Raw genomic sequence first — 9,293 nt, forward strand, 5'->3', positions numbered from 1 at the left:
TGTTGCTCCTCTCTCATGATTCTTTGATCTTCTCTAATTTCATGGAGGAGAATGGAGTGTTCTTGATGCTCCACCCTTTTCTTAGTGATGGGCTTGAGGTCATGCCTTCTCAGTTGAATCGGCTTACCTCTTGAATCTCTCTTCCATTGAGCGCCCTCTTCACAAATGTCTGTGAGGACTTGGTCCAACCATTGATCAAAGTTGACCCTTTTTGAGTTTGAAAGGGACCTCATGGATCACCTTCTTCATGGCCACAACTTCATAAAAGTGGTCTTGATGCACCCTTGAGATAAATCTCTCCATCTCCCATGACTCGGAGGTGAAAGCTTTTGCCTTCCCTTTCCTCTTTCTAGAGGTTTCTCCGGCCTTGGGTGCCATAAATGGTTATGAAAAAACGAAAAAGCAACGCTTTTACCACACCAAACTTAAAAGGTTTGCTCGTCCTCGAGCAAAAGAAGAAAGAAGAGAGTAGAAGAAGAAGAAATGAGGAAGAAGGGAATGGCTTTGTGTTCGGCCATGTATGGGTGGGTTTGGGAGGGAAAGTGGTTTGAATTTGAAGGGTGAGGTAGGTGGGGTTTTATGAAGGATGGATGTGAGTGGTGAAGGGGTATTGAGATTTGATAGGTGAAGGGTTTTTTGGGGAAGAGGAGTTGAGGTGATTAGTGAATGGGTGAAGAAGAGAGAGAGAGTGGTGGGGTTGGTGGGGATCCTGTGGGGTCCACAGATCCTGTGGTGTCAAGGAAAAGTCATCCCTGCACCAAATGGCATTCAAAATCACGTTTTGAGCCATTTCTGGCGTTAAACGCCGGGTTGGTGCCCATTCCTGGCGTTTAACGCCAGGTTCTTGCCCTTTTCTGGCGTTTAACGCCAGTCTGGTGCCCCTTTCTGGCGTTAAACGCCCAGAATGGTGCCAGACTGGGCGTTAAACGCCCAACTGCTAGCCTCACTGGCGTTTAAACGCCAGTGGGTCCTTCCTCCAGGGTGTGCTGTTTTTCTTCCTGTTTTTCATTCTGTTTTTGCTTTTTCAATTGATTTTGTGACTTCTCATGATCATCAACCTACAAAATAAAATAAAATAACAAAGAAGAATATATAAAATATAACATTGGGTTGCCTCCCAACAAGCGCTTCTTTAATGTCATTAGCTTGACAGATGGCTCTCATGGAACCTCACATTTTCTCAGAGCAATGTGGGAACCTCCCAACACCAAACTTAGAGTTTGAATGTGGGGGTTCAACACCAAACTTAGAGTTTGGTTGTGGCCTCCCAACACCAAACTTAGAGTTTGACTGTGGGGGCTCTGTTTGACTCTGATTTGAGAGAAACTCTTCATGCTTCCTCTCCATGGTGACAGAGGGATATCCTTGAGCCTTAAACACAAAGGATTCTTCATTCACTTGAATGATCAGTTCACCTCTATCAACATCAATCACAGCCTTTGCTGTGGCTAGGAAGGGTCTGCCAAGGATGATGGTTTCATCCATGCACTTCCCAGTCTCTAGGACTATGAAATCAGCAGGGATGTAATGGTTTTCAATCTTCACCAAAACATCCTCTACAAGTCCATGAGCTTGTTTTCTTGAGTTGTCTGCCATCTCCAATGAGATTCTTGCAGCTTGCACTTCAAAGATCCCTAGCTTCTCCATTACAGAGAGAGGCATGAGGTTTACACTTGACCCTAAGTCACACAGAGCCTTCTTGAAGGTCATGGTGCCTATGGTACAAGGTATTGAAAACTTCCCAGGATCTTGTCTCTTTTGAGATAATTTCTGCCTAGACAAGTCATCCAGTTCTTTGGTGAGCAAAGGAGGTTCATTCTCCCAAGTCTCATTTCCAAATAACTTGTCATTTAGCTTCATGATTGCTCCAAGGTATTTAGCAACTTGCTCTTCAGTGACATACTCATCCTCTTCAGAGGAAGAATACTCATCAGAGCTCATGAAAGGCAGAAGTAAATCCAATGGAATCTCTATGGTCTCATTTTGAGCCTCAGATTCCCATGGTTCCTCATTGGGGAACTCAGTGGAGGTCAGTGCACGCCCATTGAGGTCTTCCTCAGTGGCATTCACTTCCTCTCCTTCCTCTCCAAATTCGACCATGTTGATGGCCTTGCACTCTCCTTTTGGATTTTCTTTTGTGTTGCTTGGGAGAGTACTAGGAGGGAGTTCAGTAACTTTCTTGCTCAGCTGTCCCACTTGTGCCTCCAAATTCCTAATGGAGGACCTTGTTTCAGTCATGAAACTTTGAGTGGTTTTGATTAGATCAGAGACCATGGTTGCTAAGTCAGAGGTGTTCTGCTTAGAACTCTCTGTCTGTTGCTGAGAAGATGATGGAAAAGGCTTGCCATTGCTAAACCTGTTTCTTCCACCATTATTGTTGTTGAAACCTTGTTGAGGTCTCTCTTGATTCTTCCATGAGAAATTTGGGTGATTTCTCCATGAAGAATTATAGGTGTTTCCATAGGGTTCTCCTAAGTAATTCACCTCTTCCATTGAAGGGTTCTCAGGATCATAAGCTTCTTCTTCAGATGAAGCATCCTTAGTACTGCTTGGTGCATTTTGCATTCCAGACAGACTTTGAGAAATCAAATTGACTTGTTGAGTCAATATCTTGTTCTGAGCCAGTATGGCATTCAGAGTGTCAATCTCAAGAACTCCTTTCTTCTGACTTGTCCCATTGTTCACAGGATTCCTTTCAGAAGTGTACATGAATTGGTTATTTGCAACCATTTCAATTAGCTCTTGAGCTTCTGTAGGCGGCTTCTTCAGATGAAGAGATCCTCCAGCAGAGCTATCCAAAGACATCTTGGATAGTTCAGAGAGACCATCATAGAAAATACCTATGATGCTCCATTCAGAAAGCATGTCAGAAGGACATTTTCTGATCAATTGTTTGTATCTTTCCCAAGCTTCATAGAGGGATTCTCCATCCTTCTGTCTGAAGGTTTGGACTTCCACTCTAAGCTTTACTCAATTTTTGAGGTGGAAAGAACTTTGGCAAGAAGGCATTGACTAGCTTTTCCCAAGAGTCAAGGCTTCCTTTAGGTTGAGAGTCCAACCATGTCCTAGCTCTGTCTCTTACAGCAAAAGGGAATAGCATAATTCTGTAGACCTCAGGGTCAACCCCATTAGTCTTGACAGTGTCACAGATTTGCAAGAACTCAGCCAAAAACTGATGAGGATCTTCCAATGGAAGTCCATGGAACTTGCAATTCTGTTGCATTAGAGAAACTAATTGAGGCTTAAGCTCAAAGTTGTTTGCTCCAATGGCAGGGATAGAGATGCTTCTCCCATAGAAGTCGGGAGTAGGTGCAGTAAAGTCACCCAGCACCTTCCTTGCATTGTTTGCATTGTTGTTGTTTTCGGCTGCCATGTCTTCTTCTTCTTTGAAGATTTCTGTTAGGTCCTCTATAGAGAATTGTGCCTTAGCTTCTCTTAGCTTTCGCTTCAAGGTCCTTTCAGGTTCAGGGTCAGCTTCAACAAGAATGCCTTTGTCTCTGCTCCTGCTCATATGAAAGAGAAGAGAACAAGAAAATGTGGAATCCTCTATGTCACAGTATAGAGATTCCTTGAGGTGTCAGAGGAATAGAAAAGTAGAAGATAGAAGTAGAAAATTCGAACTTATCATAGAAGAAGGAGTTCGAATTTTTCATTAAGGAATAGTGTTAGTCCATAAATAGAAGGATGTGAGAGAAGGGAATGTAATTTTCGAAAATCAAGTAAAAGAATTTGAAAACATTTTGAAAAACATTAATTAATTTTCGAAAATAAGAGTGGGAAAGAAATCAAGTGATTTTTGCAAAAGATTTTGAAATTAGAAATCAAAAAGATTTGATTGAAAACTATTTTGAAAAAGATGAGGTTAAGAAGATATGATTGGTTTTAAAAATATGTGATTGAGAAAATATGATTTGAAAACAATTTAAAAAAAAAGATTTGATTTTTAAAAATTAATAACTTGGCTATCAAGAAAAGATATGATTCAAACATTAAACCTTTCTCAACAGAAAAGGCAACATACTTGAAATGTTGAATCAAATCATTAATTGATAGCAAGTATCTTTGAAAAAGGAAAGAAATTGATTTTGAAAACATTTGATTGAAAAGATATGATTTAAAAAAGATTGATTTTGAAAAACTTTGAAAATTTGAAAAAAATTGATTTGAAAACAAAATCCTCCCCCTTGTGCCATCCTGGCGTTAAACGCCCAGAATGGTGCACATTCTGGCGTTTAACGCCCAAATCTCTACCCTTTTGGGCGTTAAACGCCCAGCCAGGCACCCTGGCTGGCGTTTAAATGCCAGTCTGTCTTCTTCACTGGGCATTTTGAACGCCCAGCTTTTTCTGTATAATTCCTCTGCTGCATGTTCTGAATCTTCAGTTCCCTGTACTATTGACTTGAAAATAGAACCAAGATCAAATAAACAATACATGCAAGACACCAAACTTAAAATCAGACACTAGACTCAAACAAGAAACATGAAATATTTTTGGTTTTTATGATTTTGTAATTTTTTTTGTGCTTTTTCGAAAATTATATGGAAAAGAAAATAAAGGTATCAAAATTCTTAATGAGAATTCCAGGAATCATGCAATGTTAGTCTAAAGCTTCAGTCTAAAGGAATTAGACATGGCTAGCCAAGCTTCAGCAGGACATTGCATTCAAGAGCTAAATTGATGAAGATCAATCAGCTTTGGTGATGATAAGAACATCACCTTGAAACACTAGAATTCATTCTTAAGAACTCTGAAGAAAAATACCTAATCTAAGCAACAAGATGAACCGTCAGTTGTCCATACTCGAACAATCCCCGGCAACGGCGCCAAAAACTTGGTGCTGTTGCCGGATTTTGGCACTGATGTTACCGGACAAAAAGCTTGCTCAAAACTCGAACAATCCCCGGCAACGGCGCCAAAAACTTGGTGCGCGAAACTGTGATCACTACAACTTCGCACAACTAACCAGCAAGTGCACTGGGTCGTCCAAGTAATAAACCTTACGCGAGTAAGGGTCGATCCCACGGAGATTGTTGGTATGAAGCAAGCTATGGTCACCTTGTAAATCTTAGTCAGGCAGACTCAAATGGGTATAGTGATGTACGAATAAAGCATAAAGATAAAGATAGTGGTACTTATGTAATTCATTGGTAGGAACTTCAGATAAGCGTATGAAGATGCCTTCCCTTCCGTCTCTCTGCTTTCCTACTGTCTTCATCCAATCCTTCTTACTCCTTTCCATAGCAAGCTTATGCAAGGGTTTCACCGTTGTCAGTGGCTACCTCCCATCCTCTCAGTGAAAATGTTCCTATGCTCTGTCACAGCATATGGCTAATCAGCTGTCGGTTCTCGGTCAGGCCGGAATAGAATCCAGTGATTCTTTTGCGTCTATCACTAACGCCCCGCCTGCTAGGAGTTTGAAGCACGTCACAGTCATTCAATCATTGAATCCTACTCAGAATACCACAGACAAGGTTAGACCTTCCGGATTCTCTTGAATGCCGCCATCAGTTCTCGCCTATACCACGAAGACTCTGATCTCACGGAATGGCTGGCTCGTTTGTCAGGCGAGCACTCGGTTGTCAGGCGATCAACCATGCATCGTGTATCAGGAATCCAAGAGATAAACACTAGAGCCTTGATTGCTTGTAGAACAGAAGTGGTTGTCAGTCACTTTGTTCATAAGTGAGAATGATGATGAGTGTCACGGATCATCACATTCATCAAGTTGAAGAACAAGTGATATCTTGGACAAAGAACAAGCGGATTTGAATAGAAGAACAATAGTAATTGCATTAATACTCGAGGTACAGCAGAGCTCCACACCTTAATCTATGGTGTGTAGAAACTCCACCGTTGAAAATACATAAGAACAGGATCTAGGCATGGCCGAATGGCCAGCCTCCCAAAGAGGGTTCAATCATCAAAGCATGATCGAAAGATCTCCTAAATACAATAGCAAAAGGTCCTACTTATAGAAAACTAGTAGCCTAGGATTTACAGAGATGAGTAAATGACATAAAAATCCACTTCCGGGCCCACTTGGTGTGTGCTTGGGCTGAGCAATGAAGAAATTTCGTGTAGAGACTCTCCTTGGAGTTAAACGCCAGCTTTTATGCCAGTTTCGGCGTTTAACTCCCATTTAGGTGCCAGTTCCGGCGTTTAACGCTGGAATTTCTGAGGGTGACTTTGAACGCCGGTTTGGGCCATCAAATCTTGGGCAAAGTATGGACTATCATATATTGCTGGCAAGCCCAGGATGTCTACTTTCCAACGCCGTTGAGAGCGCGCCAATTGGGCTTCTGTAGCTCCAGAAAATCCACTTCGAGTGCAGCGAGGTCAGAATCCAACAGCATCTGCAGTCCTTTTCAGTCTCTGAATCAGATTTTTGCTCAGGTCCCTCAATTTCAGCCAGAAAATACCTGAAATCATAGAAAAACACACAAACTCATAGTAAAGTCCAGAAAAGTGAATTTTAACTAAAAACTAATAAAAATATACTAAGAACTCAACTAAAACTACTAAAAACATACTAAAAACAATGCCAAAAAGGGTACAAATTATCCGCTCATCAAGGATCCAAAGGAATCTGAGGCTCATATAGAGACCATAGAGATTCCAGTAAATCTCCTTCTGCCATTCATGAGCTGTGAAGACTATTCTTCCTCTGATGAGGATGAAGATGTGACTGGAGGGCAAGTTGCTCAATATTTAGGAGCTATCATGAAGCTGAATGCCAAGTTGTTTGGTAATGAGACTTGGGAAAGTGAACCACCCTTGCTCATTAATGAACTAGATACCTGGATTCAGCAAACTCTACCTCAAAAGAAACAAGATCCTGGCAAGTTTTTGATACCTTGTACCATAGGCACCATGACCTTTGAAAAAGCTCTATGTGATCTAGGGTCAGGGATAAATCTTATGCCACTCTCTGTAATGGAGAAGCTGGGGATCATTGATGTACAACCTGCCTTGTTCTCATTACAATTGGCAGACAAGTCATTGAGACAAGCTTATGGAATAGTAGAGGACGTGTTAGTAAAGGTTGAAGGCCTTTACATCCCTGCTGATTTCATAATCTTAGACACTAGGAAGGAAGAGGATGAATGCATCATCCTTGGAAGACCTTTCCTAGCTACAGCAGGAGCTGTGATAGATGTCAACAAAGGTGAATTAGTCCTTCAATTGAATGGGGACTCCCTTGTGTTTAAGGCACATGGCTATCCCTCTATAACAAAAGAGAGTAAGCATGAAGAGCTTTTCTCAGTTCAGAGTCAAGAAGAGCCCCCACAGTCAAACTCTAAGTTTGGTGTTGGGAGGCCACAACCAAACTCTAAGTTTGGTGTTAAGACCCCATATCCAAACTCTAAGTTTGGTGCTGGGACTATACAACATTGACCTGATCACCTTTGTGGCTCCATGAGAGCCACTGTCAAGCTATTGACATTAAAGAAGCGCTTATTGGGAGGCAACCCAATTTTTTTATTTAATTTCTATTTTATTGTTATTTTGTGTCTTATTAGGTACATGATCATGAGGAGCCACGAAAAAAATATAAAAATTAAAAACAGAATCAAAAACAGCAGAAGAAAAATCACACCCTAGAGGGAAGACAGACTGGCGTTCAACGCCAGTAAGAAGTATCTGGCTGGCGTTCAACGCCAGAACAGAGCATGAATCTGGCGCTGAACGCCAGAAACAAGCAACATCCTGGCGTTTGAATGCCAGGAATGTGCCTAGAGGAAAAGCTGGCGCTGAATGCTAGTAACAAGCATGAAACTGGTGTTCAACGCCAGAAACATGTTACATCTGGGCGTTGAACGCCCAGAACGTGCACCACTCGACGTTTAAATGCCAGAATGGTATGCAAAGGCATTTTACATGCCTATTTGGTGCAGGGATGGAATTCCTTGACACCTCAGGATCTGTGAACCCCACAGGATCACCTCAGGATCTGTGGACCCCACAGGATCCCCACCTAACATATTCCCACCTTACCTCCTAATCCTATTTTACTCTTCCCAATAAACACTCCTTCCCAAAACCCTTCACCAATCACCTCAATCTCTCTTCCCAATTACCCTCTTCACCATTCACATCCATCCACTCTTCCCCATAAACCCCACCTACCTTCCAAATTCAAATTTTCTTTCCCACCCAATCCCACCCTATATGGCCGAACCTACCCCCTCCCCTTTCCTATATAAACCCCTCCATTCTACTTAATTTTCACAAAACACAAATCCCCTTCTTCACCTTGGCCGAAACACCATCTCTCCTCTCCTCCATATTTTTCTTCTTCTTTTCTCTTCTTTCTTCTCTGCTCGAGGGCGAGCAATATTTTAAAGTTTGGTGTGGTAAAAGCATAAGCTTTTTTTTTGTTTTCCATACCATCAATGGAACCTAAGGCCGGAGAATCCCTAGAAAAGGAAAAGGGAAGACAAAAGCTTCCACCTCTGAGTCATGGGAGATGGAAAGATTCATCTCCAAGAGCCATCAAGACCACTCTATGATGTTGTGGCAAAGAAGAAGGTGATCCCTAAGGTCCCTTTCAAGCTCAAGAAAAATGAGTATCCGGAGATCCGACATGAGATCCGAAGAAGAGGTTGGGAAGTCCTAACCAACCCCTTGCAACAAGTCAGAATCTTAATGGTTCAAGAGTTCTATGCCAATGCATGGATCACTAGGAACCATGATCAAAGTATGAACCCGAGTCCAAAGATTATCTCACAATGGTTCGGGGGAAATACTTAGATTTTAGTCCGGAAAATGTGAGGTTGGCGTTCCACTTGCCTATGATGCAAGAAGATGTATGCCCCTACACTAGAAGGGTCAACTTTAATCAAAGGTTGGACCAAGTCCTTATGGACATATGTGTGGAAGGAGCTCAATGGAAGAGAGACTCCAAAGGCAAGCCAGTCCAACTAAGGAAGACTGGACCTCAAGCCTGTAGCTAGAGGATGGTTGGAGTTCATTCAACGCTCCATCATTCCCACTAGCAACCGATCTGAAGTTACTGTGGATCGGGCAATCATGATTCATAGCATCATGATTGGAGAGGAAGTAGAAGTTCATGAAGTCATCTCCAATGAATTCTACAAAATAGCCGAAAAGCCCTCCACCATGGCAAGGCTAGCTTTTCCTCACCTTATTTGCCATCTATGTTACTGGTGGACGAAATTGCGATCACCAAAAAGTTGGTCTCTTTGTACTTGTATGAAATTTAAATATTGGCTCTATTGGAATTTATGATCAAAACTCCATTCAACTAACCAGCAAGTGCACTGGGTCGTCC

The 9,293-nt window shown here is 42.0% G+C and overlaps 1 non-coding gene across 1 annotated transcript; it reads left to right on the forward strand.

Annotated features, from left to right (window-relative positions):
- The first annotated feature begins 2,859 nt into the window (after nucleotides 1-2,859).
- On the forward strand, nucleotides 2,860-2,967 carry LOC130984844 (small nucleolar RNA R71). The gene has a single exon (XR_009088750.1). It is a non-coding gene; the product is annotated as a small nucleolar RNA R71 (small nucleolar RNA).
- Nucleotides 2,968-9,293: the final 6,326 nt, after the last annotated feature.

Source organism: Arachis stenosperma, chromosome 5 (assembly GCF_014773155.1).
Source record: "Arachis stenosperma cultivar V10309 chromosome 5, arast.V10309.gnm1.PFL2, whole genome shotgun sequence".
In the NCBI taxonomy this organism is placed as follows: domain Eukaryota; kingdom Viridiplantae; phylum Streptophyta; class Magnoliopsida; order Fabales; family Fabaceae; genus Arachis; species Arachis stenosperma.